This window comes from Spermophilus citellus (genome assembly GCF_964194105.1).
Source record: "Spermophilus citellus genome assembly, chromosome: 6".
NCBI classification, from domain to species: domain Eukaryota; kingdom Metazoa; phylum Chordata; class Mammalia; order Rodentia; family Sciuridae; genus Spermophilus; species Spermophilus citellus.
In genome coordinates, this window is record NC_138187.1 from 10306962 (window position 1) to 10327150 (window position 20189).

Genomic DNA, 20189 nt, shown 5'->3' on the forward strand with positions numbered 1-20189 from the left:
TTGCTTTCTCTTGTACTCCAAATTTTCTCTGTAATGAGCCTATATTACATTTAAACCCTGGAGTTCACTTTTAATATTCCTTAAGCTTCTTAACACACACACACACACACACACACACACACACACACACACACACACACCTTTGAGTAACAAACTCTTGCTCTTTGAAGAAATTGCATGTTCTGGTAACAGTGAGAGGTGCTATAAAGTGTGCTTCTAACTAGAGTAGTTCAAAAGTGTTTTAACCCTCTGCAGAACAGTCAGGGAGTAGCAACATGCTGAATCCATCCTCCGGGGCAATTGCATCAATAGGGGGAATGGGGCAGAGACGACAGAGATGAGACAGCACAAGTCCTCACATCTGGGCAGCCTGACATCTGTCCTCCCACGTTCTTATAGCTCTGGATGATCTGGACACACGAACATTCCCAAGGAGAAACAAAAAAGGATAGCACCAAATTTCTTCATTTTTTTACTCTTCATATGATGTCTTTTTATGAGTTATTCTACCTAATTTTCATAGGATTAAATCAATCACATTCTTTATGGATTGTACATTTTTGTACTTCATTTAAGAAAACCATCCATATCTTAACTTCAAGAAAATATCCGCCTACAATTATAATTTTCCCTTTTTCATTCAGCTATGTAACGTATTTGGAATTCCTTTTTCCGTGTGCAGTTAAGATAGGTGTGCAACTCTAGGCTTTTCCATGTGTATAAAGATATCTCAGTGTCGTTCCTTGAAATGTTCATCTTTTCTCCACTGACCTCGAGGACCACTTCTTTCCCATGGGCTTTTTTCTGCTCCTTTGGTCTCTTGGTTTAATATGTATGCCAACTCCACACCAGTTAGGGCATTGTAGAATTATAGCAAGAATTGAGAGCCCCCCACTCCATTTCAGTGTGAAACACACTGCCATGCTGAGAACCAGCTACAGAATTCACTTTCAACCTCCAGTGCTCAAAACAAGCAAAACCCCCAAATGACATCACGTGTGCCCCACTGTGAACCAGTCTGGCTTTGCGTGTGTTAATTTATGCCCTTTACCACCACCCTGCTCTGCCCCAAGAATGTGCAGCTATTATTGTGCACCACGTCTACAATAGAAGGAAGATGAGAGGGATCAAAACAAACAGCATGCATGAGCTTAACAACAGCACTGAGATACCGTCAGGCTTCTACACAACACACCCAAGGCACAAGGGAAGCATGTCCAGGCTTCCTGGTAGCATCAACATCTCCATGTTCAGAATTTTGGTGGGTATGATTAACCTAATCTAGGCATGTGGGAAAATTAGCTTGTCACCAGTATTATGGAGACTGCCAAGTCACCCCTAAGGCTGGCAAGCTCTGAAGTTGGCACTGGAGAAGATGAAAGTCACCTGGATCATCCTCTTGTTGCTATTTGTTGAGCAACACTAGGTGCCCCTGCTCCTATTTCACAGAGCCAGGGATAATACACCATTTAAAAAATGAACAGCCAAAGGAGTTATTTTTTAAGACATGCACAGGCACTCCAACTTGCGTTAAAATAAGACTTGAATGAAGAATGAAACAGTTTTGTGGACTCTGCTTCTGAGCTATCCTTTGGCATATTTGACTTCCATTTGCTAAAACCAAGGTCACTCCCAGTTCCATACTCTGTGAACTTTCAAAGCATTTCCTTTTATCAAAGTTCCTCCACACAGGCCAGCCCTGAGGGGCATTGCCTATCAATAGCAGCAGGCAAACTGGGCTCCTGGAGAGTCGCCCTACAATGACCTAAGCATCAGGAATCATGTACAAGCACACTGTGTCTTGCTTTACCCTTTTTCTTTGGAGTAAATAAGATTTCCTTAGGTTTATTGTGGAAGTATTTTCTGGAAAGAACTGGTTTGATCTCAAAAACAATTGTTTCAAAATTCTTTTTTAAAACAAAGTGGGCTAAGTCTTTGCACAACCACATGTACACATCACAACTTGTCTTATTCTTGACAATAGGTTCATATGTAAGGGGATTCGGGACAGATGGTCCAACTACGAGAGAGGAATGTGAAGCAGATTCACTCACTAACCTGCAACACACCGGCCTGGGCCTCTCTCCAAAAAAGTGGCACAGAGAGGCGATGTGCATAGCTGCACAGACCGTCCGTCACTCTCACCACCTCCCCAGGTGGCCCTCTGGTCTACAGAGAAGACAACTGGAATGCGCCAAATGTCTGCAAGAAGTGGTCATTTTGCCACTAACCATGCTCATTTCTGTCTTCCCTTTCTTCCAACTTAGCAAGTCTGTAACCTTGGTTAATGTTTTCATTTTGAGGAAGTAAGAAAGCTTGTTACATGGTAATAATCACCATAAAATAACAATGTCAATAACAAACTGCAGTAGTAACAGTCATCACTGTGACCTCTCTATCTGCCCTTCCTCCTGAAAACCATTCACCTGGATTCTTGCTGTTGATCTCTATGTCTGGCTTCTAATCATGACTTTTCCCTTAAGCTCCAAATATGATGTACAGCTACCTACGTGATGGTTCCATTTAGATGTCAAGCCTCTTAAACATGTTCAACAAGTCTGTAACCCCTCTTAGTCTTCTCCAACAAGAAAAAATTCAAAGTCTAACAGTCATTCTGAGTGTGTGTGCTTTTAAAAACTGACACATAAAAATCATACATATTTATGGGATACTGTGAGATGTTTTGATACATGTATACTTTGAGTAATGCTTAAATAAGGGTAAACATTTATATTTACCTCCTCAAACATATATATTTCTTTATGGAGAAATTTTTCAAAATCCTTTCTTCTAGCTTTTGGTGAAATTGTCCATTGCTGTTACCTAACATCTCCCTGTGGGTCAGTAGAGCAGCAGAACTTACTTCTCCTGGGTAAGTGTGACTTAGTGCACGTGACCAACCTTCTCCCCACCCACCCGACAGTTGCCAAACCTGATAACTGCCATTCTACTCTCAACTCCTATGAAAACAACAGTTTGGGGTTCCACCCAAGTGAGGCTGTGTTTCTTTTTCTGCACCTGACTTATTTCCCTGAATATGACATCCTCCAAGTTCATCTGTGTTGGCACAAATGATGGGGTTTCCTTTAATAAGTTGATGGACATGTGCATGACGAAGGATCCTGGCATCATCTCTGAAATGGATTCCACTTGATGGTGGTGAATCCACTTCTCCATGTGGTATCAAACTAGGTTTGCAAATGTCCTGTTGAGGATTTTTGCATTTGTGTGCATGGGAAATATTGATTGGTAATTTTCTTTCTTTTTCTTGATTTTTGTTTTGTCTGCTTTTGGAACCAGGGTAATGCTGGCCTTGTAGAATGAGTTTGAAAGATTTCCTCTTCAATTTTTTTGGAAGAGAAGAGATTGAAAGAATATGGTATTCTTAAATTGCTTGGTAGAATGAACATAGTGAAGGCATGGGTCCTGGAATTTTATTTTTTGAGAAATGAATTTTAAGTAAATATTACAAAATAATAATTGTATGATTCTTTTAATATCCTTAATCATTATTGATCTGTTCAGATTCTCTATTTCTTTATTTAATAATTCAAAATTTAATAATTTCCTAATTTAATCTTGATAGGTAGTATGTACCCAGGAATTTATCTACTTCTTCTAAGTTAATTCATAATAATCTCTCATGATAACTGGTATTTCTCTAGTATCAATTGTTATATCTCCCTTTTCATCTCTAATTTGTTTCTTTGAGTCTTCTCTCTTTTTTTCTTCATCTATCCAAAGGTTTGTCAATTTTATTAATGTTTTCAAAAACCCAACAGTTTGTTTCATTTATCTTTAAAAAACATTTTTTACCATTTATCTTTATTCTGATATTTATTTCCTATCTTCTACTAATTTGGGGCTAAATTGTTTTGCCCCAAATTAGTAGAAGATCCCTTTATTATCTAATGACCTTCTTGGTCTCTCTTTAGATGTTTGGTTTTTTGCTGTCCTCGGGATTAAACCAAGCACATCGTGAAAGCTAGGCCAGTATCTACCACTGAGCCACATCTACACCCCTTTTGATTTAATTAATTAATTAAGACAGGATGAAGTACTCTTTAGTCATTAAAAAAAAAAAAGGACAAAGTCCCATCATTTGGAACAAGGTGAGTGGAACTGGAAGGCATTATGTTAAGTAAACCCAGATGGAAAGAAAAATATGGACTGTTCTCACCACTTCCTGGACTCCACTGTTGATCTCATGGAAGTCTGAAGTAGACTGGGGCTACCAGACCAAGGTGGCTGTGGGGGAAACTGTTTGTCAATGGGTGCATAATTACAGTTAGGTAAGAGGAATACCTTCTATTGTTCAACCGGTGACTACAGTTAATGACAATACATTGTGTTCCTGACAAATTCTGAGAGAGTGGGTACTAACTGTTCTTCCCACAAAAAAAATTACTATGTGAGGAAATGCATCCTTAACGACACCCCACATTCCACAGCAACAAAGAGTCCAATTTTATCTTCCAGTAGTAGGGATGGAACCCAGGGCTCCAGACATGCTAGGCAAGTGCTCTACCACTGAGCCACATCCCCAGGCCCCACAAGGATGCACACACACACAAACACACACACACACACACACACACACACACACACACGTATTTCAAAACATTATTTGGTACATAACAAATATAATTTTATATGTAAATTTTAAAAGTAAATTTTGAAAAAGAACACATACTGAATGAGTGATTACTGTGTCCCAAGCATAATTTTAAAGGTTTTATGTGGACCATCTCACACAGCCCATGCAACAGTCTCCTGACTGTTTGAAACAGAGGAACTGGGGCCCTGGATGAGTCATTATTAGGCCTTGGACGGGTCCCAGCTCCCAGCAGGTTGTCAATGAAATAAGCTGAAATGAAGAAATGATCCATTTACATAAGTAATCCATCAATGCAACATTCCGCCCACTTGAAATTCAGCTTCACCAATAATGAGGCTCTCATTCAACATCTTCACTGAGCAGCATTGGAGAATGGAGTTGACATGCAGTTCTACCTGTTTTTTAAAGAGCAAATGAAAGGAAACCGATGGAGTCATTGTCAACTGCTACAGTGGTACCAAACACCTGATGATCCTCGGACAAGGATGGGCAGATTCTGGGAATTCCAAGTGCCTCCATTCTAAGTGGACACTGGGCCACAAAAATTGCATTGCCAAATGCAACACACATTTTAAAATACCCTAGGTATCAGCTGTTCCTGGGGAGATACTCTCACTAGAGTAAGAGCAGATATCCGAGCTCCATCTGCAAGGCTCCCTGAGGAACCCATCAGGAAGATTCACCCACAGAATCTGGCCATGAAGCATCTGTTCTTTGAAAAGAATAAAGAAAAGGAACCCAGGGAGGCTCGGTCTGGAAACCACCAACATCCCTACCCTAACTCAAGTCCCTGATAGTACCCACAGTGTGTGACTGGTGGCTACACAGGTGGCCTTGGGGGAGAAGCCAAGATTCTGTCTTTAGCCTTTGAAGCAGCTCTTCATCTTGTAAGAATGTCAGCTGTTCACTTTGCAACACAACCAAGCAGGAACAGCTTCAGATCTTTCAGCTCCACTGAATCATGGCTTAGAAAAGATAATTAAATCTCTAAAGATAAAGATGTAGATGTACAAAGGCACCATCAGTGTTGCCTTTGAGCTCAAATCTAGCTCAGCCTGGTTTATTTTAAAGCTGTAGAATATATTTAGACTTTACATTAAATCAATAAAGAGAGTCTGGACCAAAGTTTGGAGAGCTTTTGATGTAGTTATAATGGATCCCTTGATAACCTATGAAATGCTCTGAAATTGCTCTGAAATTGGCTTGGGAATTCTGCCATGTTCAGATGAAATTACCAGAGTTTCAGCCAGCTACAGTGAACTGATTGAGTATCTGTCACTGATTGGGATTCATAGGGTCATACACGAAAATATATGGTTCCCTCTCTGAGAGGGCTATTTTCTGGTCCAATAACTGGCCATCCAGGTGAACTCTCACAGGACATGAGATCCCACATGTGAGTTTTGTTATTTGCCTTTTACCTTATTCTAATTTCAGGTATTTGAGGTAATGTGTATGTATGCATTTTATGTATGCATATATATGCATAGGACAGTCATATAAAGAAAATTAAGTGGAAAAAAATTAAGGTAAATATATTATGGTCCATATATATAATGCAATCCTCCTAGAGCTATTAAAAATGCTACAGGCCTCTGTATTTTGATATAGAATGTTCTGTGAGTTACATTGCTAGGTGAAAAGAACAGGCACAGATAAGCAGATGTACTATGCCATTATGTGGTTTACTGAAAGGCAGAGATAAATACATACAGATCTTTGAAAGGCTATATAAGAAATTCTTAACAATGGTCTTCCCTGGGGAATAAAACAAGAGTCTCATTGCATCTTTCTAGTTTTTTTAAAAAAATGTTTTTATTACTAAAGCAATAAATATTTTTAAATAAAGTCTCTTCCAATTCAAGAAAAGGTAGATAAAGTGCTGTGGTGGCCACTGCTGGTGGTCTACCCAGATCTTGAATGGGCTAGTTGCGCACAGCTGGAGGGGTTTGGCTGCTAATGGACCACAGTGGTCCCTGAGGTTACCCTGCCTTGTGGTGGGGTCAGCTCTGTGATGCGGTACATGCTCCAGGGCTCTTCTTGGAATAGGCTGAAGCCCCCACCTGGGACACGGTGATGAACTTTCTTCCTCTGCCTTTCATGCCTCTTTGGAGCACACTTTCAATAAACCATCTGCACAGGAACCCATCTTGGGCTCTGTTTCTAAGGAATCTTGCCAAAGACAGTATCAGAAAGGTGAAGATTTGGAGTCCAAAATACTAAGGCTAGGTAAACAAGTGGATGCTGTCTCTATGATAAATCATGATGTTCTTCTTTGACATAAAAATTTGACCCGTTCCTTAAAATATTTTGATTTCTCATTGTTCTCTGGATAAATTCAAATTTTCTAGACAAATATTGCAAGAGGCCCTGTACAATCTAACTGCTGCTTACTCCTCCAGCCTCATCTCCCTCACATTCCTCCTTCTTCCTTCCATGCCATCCACACTGGCCTAATTTTGGTCTCATCTGCTCACCATACTTCTTACTGTTGAAATGCTGTCCCATGTGGTACTTTTCCCACCCTTCTTCAGATGCTCCTCAAATGTCATTTTGACCAGAACTAATCTTCCCATTCCAATTTCTCATAACAGATTTGTTTGTTTGTTTATTATCTGTTTATTTATTTATTTATTTTGATCTGAACCCAGGGTGCTTAACCACTGAGCAACATCCACAGCCCTTTTTATTTTCTTATTGAAAGACAGGGCCACACTATGTTGCTGAGCCTGGCTTTGAACTTGCAATCCTCCTGCCTCGACCTCCTGAGTCACTAGGATTATGGGTGTGCGCCTTCATGCCTGGCCCACAGACTTATTTTAATAACACATCTTGAAGTTGCAATTGCAAGACATGTTTGTGATTCTTGAATTGACCAAGAGACTACAAGCTCCTTTGGGAGATGATGTCTGGTTGGGTCTCTCTTGAACCTCTAGTGCATGGACAGTGTTTTCTACATTGAAAATGCTTAGTGTTTGCTGAATAGATGGATTTTTGTTAATCAACACAGCCAGCTGGAATTCAATGCTAAACTTCACTCTGGTCTGTTTAAAAATCAAACAAAATAGGGGGAAACAATCAGTTATTTAATTCTCAGTATCCATAGACAAAATAAAATAAGTTAATTAGTCATGAGGCAGATAATGTCTAGTGCTGAAATAAGAGAAAATGTTCGACATCATGTGCTCAAGGAAAAGAGATTTTTAATGAAATATTCCAAAACCCATATCCACAGCAAATGAAATGATGAATTTAAGCTGGTTGTCTTCATCATTCATCCAGAAAATATTTATTATGCCCCTGTTATGTTCCAGGAGCTATGCTGTCCTCTGGGGAGCAAAACCAATGATGCACAGGAATATATAAAATTTCCACTCTTGTCGATTTTACCTTCCAAAGAGTGAACAAATCACAGGGGAATATAGTGTAAGTGCCGGAAGCGGAGATGCACCTGGATGCACAAGATGACTGGATGCTTCTTCTGGAGCGGGATTGGGAAGTTGTGCCCCTGGAGAACATGGGTAAGCGGGACCTGAAGGTTGGCTGTAGACATTGCTAGGCAACGAAAGGAGAGGGTGTTGCAAACAGGAGGGGCGGGACATGAGAAGAGGGAAGAGGGCTGTCATGTCAGGTCAAAACACTATGGCCAAAGTGGAGGGGCAGGTGGAAGAAAAGACCGAGTCAGGCAAAGCAACCATTTGCCTTGAGACTGGTGGGAAGCTTCCAAAGGGCCTGCAGCAAGTGCACTATGCCCTCAGACTTCCATTTTGAAAGGATCACTTGGCCCCTGAGAGAGAACCACCTGTGTGGGATGCACAGAGGACATGGGAAGGTGAGTGGGCAGGGACAGGGGCTGTAGTAATCCAGATGAGAGATGGCAGCAGTTGTGCCTATGGTAACGAAGTGGAAATTCTGATGTAATTCAGTATCATAGGGCCAAAACGGTTCTCCCCAGAGGGCAAAAAAAGCTTGTGCCAGATACACAGTTCTCAGATAAGCTGGCTTCTCTGTAAATTCTAAAGCTTGGAGAATCTGAAGACAGGACCAGTAATAATTCACAAATGCATCTCATAATTGAGCCTTCCAGGGGAGTATCATAAGCTACCTACTAGGAACTGGAATACTGACTGACACCCAGCCAACAGGGACATGCATAAGTTCTCATGGAGCTTGTACTAGTTGGAAATTAATAAAAGTCAAAGGTCCTGCTACATAGAATTGCATACTTTTATATTGGTATAAATATTCAGGTTAGCAGGCATGAGTTTATTAGAAGGGATAGGAAAGGGGGGAAGGGACACTCTCAAGGGACAGAGTGGGTCCTCTCAAAAAGGAGAGGGGTGGTATGCCCTTTGTGCCCTCCAGTGTTATTTGGAATCCCAGGTATAAATATTTAAATGCATATGTTTAAGCTAATCATAAGTAATGATACATAGTTTTTTCAAAACATAAAACAGATCTTCCCAATTAATTTTACTTTTCGGTATCTTTCTAAAGTGCTTTGGTTAAAAGAACATTTTCAAGCTTTGTTATAGAGACATCTAAGTCAGGTAGAACCACTGACATTCAAAGTGATCTTTCCACCTAAACCTACCTCTTGCACAATACTATCCAAACAAGGATTATTCCCGTTCAGTTGTGCCTCGCTTTAGATGGGCAAGACAGAAGTCTTATAGCTAGGTGTTGTTTTTTTTTTTTAATCAGAAACACCCTATGTTGAATATTAGCCAAATTAATTGGTAATTTAACTTGTTTCAAAGAGCAAGTCTGGGAATTCAATTTCTAGATGGATCAGCTAATTCCAAATCCACTATTCAGCCATAGAGAAAAATGACTTTATGACATTTGCCAGTAAATGGATGGATCTGGATACTATCATGCTAAGTGAAATAAGCCTTGGGATTATTTCAAGACTCACAGGATCTTAAGCTTATGGAATTTCAGATGTAATCTTGTACAAACATAACCTGTTACACAAGAGACAGGAGATGATGATTTTCCAAGGTTACCATGCAGCCTAGTGACAGGGCCACTTTTAAAATCTAGTTAACAACAGGCCACCTGACTCCCCAGAACACTGCACAACTGTGCCCTTGCCTGAATGCAAGTTGCTCCTCTTATTCTGAGTAGTCATCTGACAGGTCTTTTATATTTATTTTTTGGGAGTTAAGAAACTCAGACCAGGTTGGGAAAGAGAGGAGTTTTTACAGGAAATATACTGGGTCTGGGTGAGTGATAGGTTCAAAGGGAGAAGTAATCCACCCCAAGGAAATTTGCTAAGTAGAGCATCATAAAATATCTCAGCAGTGAAGGTTCCAGAATTGGTTCTCTGGAAATTACCATTGATCTTTCCTTTCTGGGACTTAAGACCAAAATTAAATTTCCGGGAGAGAGTGCTATTCCTAGCTATCACAATCCAGCTTCTACTAGACCAATAATCCCAACAAGGATAGTAAGAAAACCAGGGAATTAAAAAAAAAAAAAAAATATATATATATATATATATATATATATATATATTTGAAGCCATTGGAAAGCTTCCACAACGGATAGGATGGGAGGAAAGGTCAATTTTCTGTACCTGTTTTCCACCTGAGGCATTGACCGATTTGGAAGCAACTGAAAGGTGAAAAACTGAGCTGAAAGTGATAACTAAAAAAAACTAAGTGGGAGGTCATTCCCTCCCAAGAGAGAGCAATGGAAGAATAAAGGAGTCGCTCTTTCAGATGGCTGAGGGTGTTAGGTGAAAGTAGAACTCAGGCTATTGAAACAGTCACCTGAGGACCAAGCTCATAGACAAGATGGGTGTGAGCTTCACATCTGGTTCCTTCATTTCCCCCCTGAGGTAGTTACAAATTTGTATCCAGTAACTGGAAGACTGAGAAGCTAAAATCCCAAGAAGCTGAGCACAGTTGATAGCAGTCTCACAAAAGTAGGGAGACAAAAATAGGTGTTACTAACCAGACTGAAATCAGAGGCTCTGATCAGTACCTCCATGTTTTCACCAAGGTTCTAAAGGGATCCACCCTAGAATTAAGGGAAACCTTCATAGGGACCAGTCCTTACAAACACAAACCCGGCTTCCATTCAGATCCATCTTGTATTCAACAGTGAGAATCTGCTTCTATTTTTACAGCTTCCCCAAATCAAAAGTATGTCCTGTCAAAAGATATACTTAGGCACATTAAAATTTTAAAGAGTTGATTTGAACAGAGGGTGATTTGTGACTGAGGCATTAACTGACTTCATGGGGTTTGGGGTCCTCTAAAGGGGCATGTGGGGAAGGCTTGTATAGGGTGAGGGAGGAGCAAAGCAAAAGAATATATTTGCTTGGTTTACAGTGAAGCCACAGCCTTATTTAGACCATTCCAGTGGCAAGTCCCCATGTAAAGATTCATTGATGGTTTCTAATTAATTATACTTAAGATTTGTTTTACTATTCACAGTGAGTTAGGTTTCAATCAGCTTATGTAGGAATCCAGGGTGGTAGAGCCAACCAAACCTAAGGGACTCACAATAATCTATTTAATAGATCTTTTTAGAGGAAGATAGCATCATCTGGAGCTTCTACACTTGTTGGGCACTTAATAAAAAGCTATCAGGCACTTAAAGAGACAGGAAAGTGGGAAAACAAAATAGATACTAGCTTATCAGAGAGAAACTTTTTTAAAACTTTCAATATTTTCAAGAATAAAAATAGAAAGATGAATAATTTAATTATAAATTAATGAGACTTCTTTTTTATATTACAGTTAATTTTTTATGTTTTCTTTTTATTTATTTATTTATTTATTTTTAATTTTAATTGATTTTTAAAAATAAATGACAGCAGAATGCATTATAATTCTTATTATACATATATAACACAATTTTTCATATCTCTGGTTGTATATAAAGTATATTCATACCAATTCATGTCCTCATACATGTACTTTGGATAATGATGTCCATCACATTCCACCATCCTTGCTAACCCCTGCCCCTTCCCTTCCCCTCCTACCCCTCAGCCCTATCTAGAGTTCTTCTGTTCCTCCCATGCTCCCCCTCCCTACCCTACTATGAATCAGCCTCCTTATATCAGAGAAAACATTTGGCATTTGGTTTTTTCGGATTGGCTAACTTCACTTAGCATTATCTTCTCCAATTCCATCCATTTACCTGCAAATGCCATGATTTTATTCTCTTTTATTGCTGAATGATATTCCATTTTGTATATATGTCACATTTTTTTATCCATTCATCTACTGAAGGGCACCTAGGTTGGTTCCACAGGTTAGCTATTGTGAATTGTGCTGCTAAACACATTGATGTGGCTATATCCCTGTATTATGCTGTTTTTAAGACCTTTGGGTATAGACCAAGGAGAGAGATAGCTGGGTCAAATGGTGATTCCATTCCTAGTTTTCCAAGGAATCTCCATACTGCTTTCCAGATTGGCTGCACCAATTTGCAGTCCCACCAGCAATGTATGAGTGTACCTTTTCCCCCACATCCTCACCAACACTTATTGTTGTTTGACTTCATAATAGCTGCCATTCTGACTGGAGTGAGATGATATCTTAGTGTAGTTTTAATTTGCATTTCTCTGACTGCTAGAGATGATGAACATTTTTTTTTCATATATTTGTTGATTGATTGTATATCCTCTTCTGAGAAGTGTCTGTTCAGGTCCTTGGCCCATTTATTGATTGGGTTATTTGTTTTTTGGTGCTTAGCTTTTTGAGTTCTTTCTATACCCTAGAGATTAGTGCTCTATCTGATGTGTGAGGGGTAAAAATTTGCTCCTAAGATATAGGCTTTCTATTCACCTCACAGATTGTTCCTTTTGCTGAGAAAAAAAACTTTTTAGTTTGAATCCATCCCATTTATTGATTCTTGGTTTTAATTCTTGCACTATAGGAGTCTTATTAAGGAAGCCGGGGCCTAATCCCACATGATGAAAAATATAGGGCCTACTTTTTCTTCTATTAGACACAGAGTCTCTGGTTTAATTCCTAGGCAATTATATGGCCAACAGGGGAAGGAAAAGAGACTGTTGGGGCATCAGAGAAGCCATTTTTGAAGAAAATTTTCCAAAACTGACCTAAGACATCACATCACCAATTCAAGAAATTCTGAGAACCCTGAGTAGGAATAATACAAAAAGCAAGCAAACAAACAACAAACCCTAGACACAAGATAGTTAAACTTCTAAAATCCAGCAGGCATGAGAAAGTTCTAAAAATAGTCACAACAAAAAGAAGTGTTACCTTAAAAAAAATAACAATTATTGATGACTTTTTAGCAGCAACAATGGAAGCTGGACTGGAGTGATATGATATCTTAGAGTAGTTTTGATTTGAATTTCTCTAATTGTTAGAGATGGTGAACATTTTTTTCATCTAGGAATGGAACTCTCAAAAAGCTACCTTCTCCCCAGTTGTTCTAACATAAGCATTGCTCATGTTTGGCCATGGCCAACAGTCACTGTATAATAAAACAGTGGACTAGTACCTCTAGTTTATCAAGTTCCATTGATAAAATACTATTTGGAATTTCTTTGACCCAATGTCCACCCTTGTGGAGGGTTTGGGTACTACAGAATGAAAGTTTCCCTAGAAAACATGAGCTGTAGCCAGTAGAGGACCCCAGATAGGGAGGAAATACACAAGAGAAACAGAAACCAACATGTGTGCACTAATCTAATGCTAATAATTTTCTATGAAAGGCCGAGAAATAAATTTCCCAGAATAAAATACAGTGAGCTTTCAAAGTGAGACTCAAACTTAGGTCTAACTTCCAACCCCTTTACCTTATGCTCTGTTTCCCATAGAATGCTGTGGAGAGAAAGAAGGAGCTAGCAGTGAGATCAACTGAGTCAAACCTGGCAGTCCTGGGATGGCAGATGTTGTAGCCTGATCATCAGTATATCCAAGGGGGATCTGTATAGCATCCCATGGGGGTAAAAGCACTCTTTCTTTGAGATTAAAAAAGCAGCATTTCATGAAAGAGCTGGCATGGCTGCATTCACATATAAAATGCCTAGCTCATCTATTTATCAACTAATGTGCAAAATTATGCTTCCGATGAAAGACTTAACTTAAGGCAAGGGAATCATGACTGTCCCATTTATAAACAAAACAAAGACAACACACATCAGCCGAATAACCCAAGTAAATTAAATTCCCTCCCATGAGAGAATCATGATAATAAATAGGGTGGCTATAATGAACTCATTCATCCAATTTGGTTGATATTATGTCTTGACACACAACAGGATGGATGGAGCTGTGCGGCTGATGAAGCTGCTTAAACTCTTGCTATTTTGGTGAATTATACTCATGGTGAGATAAAATAAACACCCAGGTAAGGACTTTTGGAACTCTGCCAACTGTTCACTCCTCTTCTGTAATGATTAACAAGTCACAGAAGGGTTATTTTCTCAAACTTCCAAATCAGATTTAATGAACACACATTAAAAGAGGACAGCACTTCAGAAAGATGTACATGTCCTTCGAAATAGCTCCAATCCTACTTGTGTGGCAGAAATGATTCATTTAGTATCTGAGTGATGTTTTCTTATTTTGAGCATCCATCTCACCATCCAAAAACACCCTGTCAAATCAGTCTTAGACACTGCCTATTAAAATGTTAAACTTCACCTGATAAAATATAATTATAGCATTCCTGACATTTTCACATAGCACACACATGCTTCAAGCCAATTTTGTTGGAGTTAAGATTATTCCTTTAGATGTGTGAATGCAGGATGAAGTTGTAAGGAAACATCGATATGTCAAACTCTAATATAGTTGAGAAACTGGATCCAAAGTAAATAAGAAAACCAAACCAGAATATGTACAAAATGATTAAAAATGGATAAAATGGTGACAACGGCCACAAAAATACCTGGGGAGCTCACCAAATTATGCAACGGAATAAAGACTCAGATGGTATCCAATGGCCAATTGCTTTAATGGTTCAATCATTTTTCAGTTTATGGGGGTCAGTGATTGACCACCTGGGTCCATGCCAGACCACCTGAGTCAGAATTTCTGGAAGTAGGAGATACAAGTACTTTTTAAAAGCTACCTTCTCCCCAGTTATTCTAACATAAGCATTGCTCATGTTTGGCCATGGCCAACAATCAACTGTATAATAATCACTGTGGAAACAAGGCCTAAGAGTGGTGGGCTGGTTGGCTCGGCCTGATTATGTATCAGTAATAAGGTTGCATTTGAACCTATCCATCACCAGGCAGGTATAAAGTGGGGTGTGGTGGTCTAAAACCATGTCCACAAGTGCTTTGGTACTCCTCCAGGAGAAGGCTAGGGCCTAATGCTCCTTCCCTTGAGAATGGGCTGGACTTGGCGAATCACTTGAAAGGCATAGAATATGGCAGTGACGGGCACAGTAGGTGACTTCTAAGTTGAGGTCATTCTATAACTGCAGCTTCCCCTTGCCCTTTCTTGGATCACTCACTCTGGAAAAGGTCAGTTGTCACACTGTCTGGACAAACCACCCAACGGAGAGGCCTGCTCAGCAAGAACCTGAGGTCTCCTGCCTAGAGCCATAGGAGCGAGCCACCTAGGAATGGAACTCCCAAGCCTCACAAAGCCTTCTGATGACCATGTCCTCAACCAATGACTTGATTTCAGTCTTATGAAAGTCCCTAACCTGGAACACTGCAGCTAAAATGCTTTGTCATACCTGACGCACAGAATATGTGAGTTATAGTCAGTGGGTTAGTCTAAGTTTGGGGATTCTTTGGTACATAGAAATTAATAACCAATACAGGCATTCAGTCTCCATTGTCCATCACGAGGGGCTAGCACTATACCTAACAGGTAGTAGGCACTCGATAAATACTTGTAGAATTGTTGAATGATTGACTGATGAAATAATCACCTTCCACTTTGGAACAATGGAACAGCTTTTCATTTCTACTCCACAGAGTAGTAAAAGTTTATGTCTATCTTGTAAAAAAAAAAATCACCAAAATTTCTGTCTGCACAGAAGCCTAAAGTTAGAAAGAATTAAGTTTCCAAATCACCAAAAATGTGTCTCTATTACTAGGAGCTGCATATGTTACGCCCTGCCTTGGCTCACGGGAAAATACCTTCTTGTTTTCCTCACTCCTGTGGAAAATTATCAATGATCTGAATATTGTTTCCCTAGTTTTCAGCTGGGAATCAGTGTGATTTTCCTTGCCTCCAAATATTCTTAATTCAGCATCGAAGAATCTAATTTTCTTAAATAGCTCAATTCATTATCTGCATTTTGTTGTTAATGTAACTTTCCAGATTTCTCCTATTATAATCAGCTTCCCTCTTCCCACTGGGTCTTTGGGAATAACCTTTCCTGCTTTGCTCAATGTTTCTTCTTTTTTAACCCCTTCCTTGGATGGAGTGGTTTTTGTCTTTCCCACTTGGAAAGCAGATGAGTTCTCCAAAGCTGTGGTTCCTGAATCTAATAAGAATCACCCAGTGAACTTGATAAACATGTAGAAATCTGGGCCTGGTTTCCAGATGAAAGAAGGACCCCCAGTCCATATTTTTAAATAGACTCTCAAGTTGTTGAAGAAACATTTCATTTTAAAGCCCTTGTGCTGCTATCATTTTTAAAGAGTTACACTTGCCAAGGAGTTTATTTCCACTCTGGGCTAACATCAATACGGCACACAGGTCGTGTTCCTCTCTTTACCCTCTCTCCTGGGTCCTGGACATTCCAAAGATAATTTATCAAATGGAGAAGCTCCTTTGGTAATGTAATTCAAGGTGGGAAAAAAAAAAGAGAGAAAAATTCTTTTAGATGATAATGCCAAACGGAAGAGGCAAGAGGACCAAGATGGCGGCATAAATGGTTTAACTGTCCAGTGCCACAGATGCTCTACCCACAAGATCCAAAGCCACTGACTTCCTTCAACTCAGCCTTGGTGGCCTTACCACAGAAGAACCAAGTATGGCTGGGCATCTGACATCCCATTTTTAAATGCTGAGTTTAAGAGACAGAATGGGGAAGGTAGCCAAGGGAGGGGTGAAAGATCCCAGAGAAAAGCCAACAGCGAGGAGTTCCTCTCTGTGTAACCACAAAGAGAAGGCATTTGCACCAATACTGGGGGACTCGGCCCTGTTGAGATGCTGGTAACAATCTAAGAGGAAAAGAGAAGCAACCCCCGCCACCTGTGCAGGTCGTCAGTGGCTTTTGTAAGGTTTGAGATTCGAGACTTGAGCTGCAAAAGGTATGTTTTTTAAAGTACTCTTCTGGGCTCGATGCCTGTGATTTGTTACTATTGAGATTGCTAAGTGGTGGATGGTCACGTCACCCTCTTCTCCTCTGAAAGGGTTCATTGTGGAGCTTAGCACCCTCTATGTGACCATGAATTATCAACCACTATTAAAGTCAAGTTAACAGTTTCATGAATTCAAACATGAAGAAGGATGGGGAATCTTCATAACTTACCATTTTCAAACTGATAGCTGTTTCCAGGGGCAACCTTTTGCTTCTAAAGTGGCCAAAAGACATTAGAACAACTATGCCTCCCTAAGATCCACCAGCCCACACATGGTTCCCTACCATATCACACCTGGAGAAGTTCTATCCGTGGCAAATTAAATTAAGCCAACAGCTTATTCTTCTGAATTTACATTTTCCTGGGCAAGTGAGAGAGGGACTGCTTTCAAGGGAGGCCCAGGCTGTGTGTGATTCAGGCAGGGAGGGGGGGGGGACGGGGGAGGGGTGCAGCTGAGGCTGGGTGGGGAGGTTGGCAGGTAGGAGCCCCTCACACCCCACATAGGTTTCATTCCCCACCAACTGCTGGCAGGAAATTGACTGCCCCAATGTGACTGGCACATGGACATGCAGCCTCCCCTCCAGGAGGTAGATCAAGTTGACTTTTAAGAAATATGCTTGCTGTCTCTGGCTGCGTTTGTTTCGTCGGCAGGCTCACAGAATGCCCCGGCTCCTGGGGAGTTGCAGTCTGGCTGGCTGGCCGACAGGGTTCTGCCAGGAGGCCTGCCCGCCCAAACCCAGAAGAACACCTTCCCCCACAAGAAACTGCTGTCAAGTCTCTCTCTCTCTCCAGCCCCCTGTCTAGTCTCCATGGCGCTGCCCTGTTCAGGAGTCCACTTTGCCTCTCACGAGCAGTTGAGGATTTGGGAAATAAAGAGATTTCATTGTCCCGCAAAAATCTAGAGCATATGATACCTTTGATTCCAGAGGTTTCCAAACTTTTTTTTTTTAAGTAGCAAGAGCATGAGAACTTTCTAAGATGGTGGAAATATTCTATGCCTGGATCGGGGTGGTGTTCCAATGGGTGCATCCTGTGTGTCTGCATTCACAGGACATCCCAGAACAGGCTACCGGTAGCAATGGAGAATGGATGTGTGGTTGCCAAGGGTGTCTCTGCTGATAGAATCGTCTGTAACCTGATTAGGCTGGTGGCCACAAGGACTCATCTGCACACATGCCAAAACTTACAGAGCTGCACACCAACAGAGAGTCAATATGAGGAAAAATGAATCAGTCCTCACTCAAAGGAATACAATATAAAAAAAATACATGGCACAACAGGAAACATTTCCTGGAATATCTGATAAAATTAGGAAATTATTGCTAATTGGGGGGTGTGTTAATGGTATTGTGGTTATATTTTCTAAAATAGTTCTTTTTGTTTTATTTTTAAAACAATTTTATTGACCTACGAATTGTTCATATTAAGGGGTTCAGTGAGATATTTGCATGCATACATAAAGGGTACAGGGATCAAATCTTGCCTGCATCTTTTGGAGAGTCTTATAGAAATATCTTACTAATGAAATAGCTTTATATCCTGGATTAGTTTTAACTTATTCTCAAGGGGGGGGGGGGGGAGTGAGTACACGTGTTGATAAAACAAGACCAGCCATGGTTCAGTGTTTTTGAGGGTGGATGGAGATAGTGTGAGGATCATTATGATTTCTTGAAATTTTTATGTTTGAAGTTTCTCATAGTTTAAAGCTAAAGAAGGGAAAAGGGACACTTCACGTTAAAATAAAGCTGAAAGCCATATGTCTAGCCATTGACTCCCTTCTTTCCAACAGTCCCCATCTGGGAAAACTCTAACTAATCCTTAATTCTCTATATGGTCCAGCTTAATTTAAAGAGTTAAGGAAAATATCATCAAAATATACCTTGCTTGCGGGGCACGGTGGGGCACTCCTCTAATCCCAGCAGCTTGGGAGGTGAGACAGGAGGATCACGAGTTCAAAGCCAGCCTCAGCAAAAAGCGAGGTGCTTAGCAACCCAGTGAGACCCCGTCTCTAAATAAAATACAAAGTAGGGCTGGGGATGTGGTTCAGTGGTCGAGTGCCCCTGAGTTCAATCTCCGGGACCCCCTAAATAATAAAAATCTACCGTGCTCAAAATAGAACATCTGATTCTGACCGCAGGCTTGGTCCTGTTCTCCCATACCTCCTGCTATGGTTCGGAAGTGGGGTGTGTACCCAAAGGTGTATATGTTGGAATCTTGGTACTCAAAGTGGTGATGTTGGGAGGTAGTAAGACCTTTAAGAGTCCTTTAATCCCTGCTCTAGGAAGGGATTAATGTGGTTCTCATGGGACTTCAGTTCCCATGAGAGAAGGTCATTATAAAGGAGCAAGCCAGGCCCCTCAGCTCTCTGGCTTCCTATCTGAGTATGTGCTCTCTCCCTCTCACACGTCCTCCCACCTCAATGCTGTCTGCCATGTTGTGATGTAACCAGAGCCAAGCAGAAGCTGATTCCATGCTCCAGGGCCTCCAGAACTTTGAACTAAATAAACCTCTTTTCTTTGCAAATTTCCCAGCTTTTGGTATTTTGTTATAGCAAAGGAAAATGGACTCAGTGAGAACCTAGTAAGATTTTCCAAACACCCTCACACTGAAGACTTTGCATTTGGTCCTCTATCTGTACAAGGGACATGGGTCAAAGTCATACAGAGCCCATAATCAGCACGAGAGAGTTTGTTTTCAGGTCATTTTTGGAGGGGGTAGTGGTTTCCTTTGGCTTTGCTGCCCTTGGTGGAGGGGAAGAGCTTGTGTCATGATCTTTCATGACACACAAGTGAATAATCTGACCTCCCCAGAGGATCCCAGGACAAACCAGGGTGATGGCGAAAGTGTAGGTTCTGCAGACGAGGGACCAGGGCATCTTCCTGAGCCAAGTCAGTCCTTTGAACAACAGCAGAACCAGTTCAGGTCAGACCTCCTTGTTGGTTCTATGAGAACTCATCCAAGAAATGAGTCCTATCTGCCACCTGCCCCACTTCAACCAAGTCCCATGGCATTGAAATGTCTCAGAGTTGCACATCAGAAGTCATCAAGAACCTCTGGAGTCTCCTGATGCTCTTCTGTGCCCATTTCCAGCTCCTGTTCTATTAGCATCAGGCCCAGCGGCCCTTTATGGCTGCCCACACTGTCACTCCCAGAGGAACGCCAAAGTTTTTCCTTCATATTGTTCAATAATTCTCACTCTGGGGCTTGTGGCGGCTTTCTTCCTCAATTAGCAATGTAAATATGATTGCCTGGGCTTGCTAATGAGCTTTTCTTGGTAACTCCTGGGAGGCTGCCAGTCCC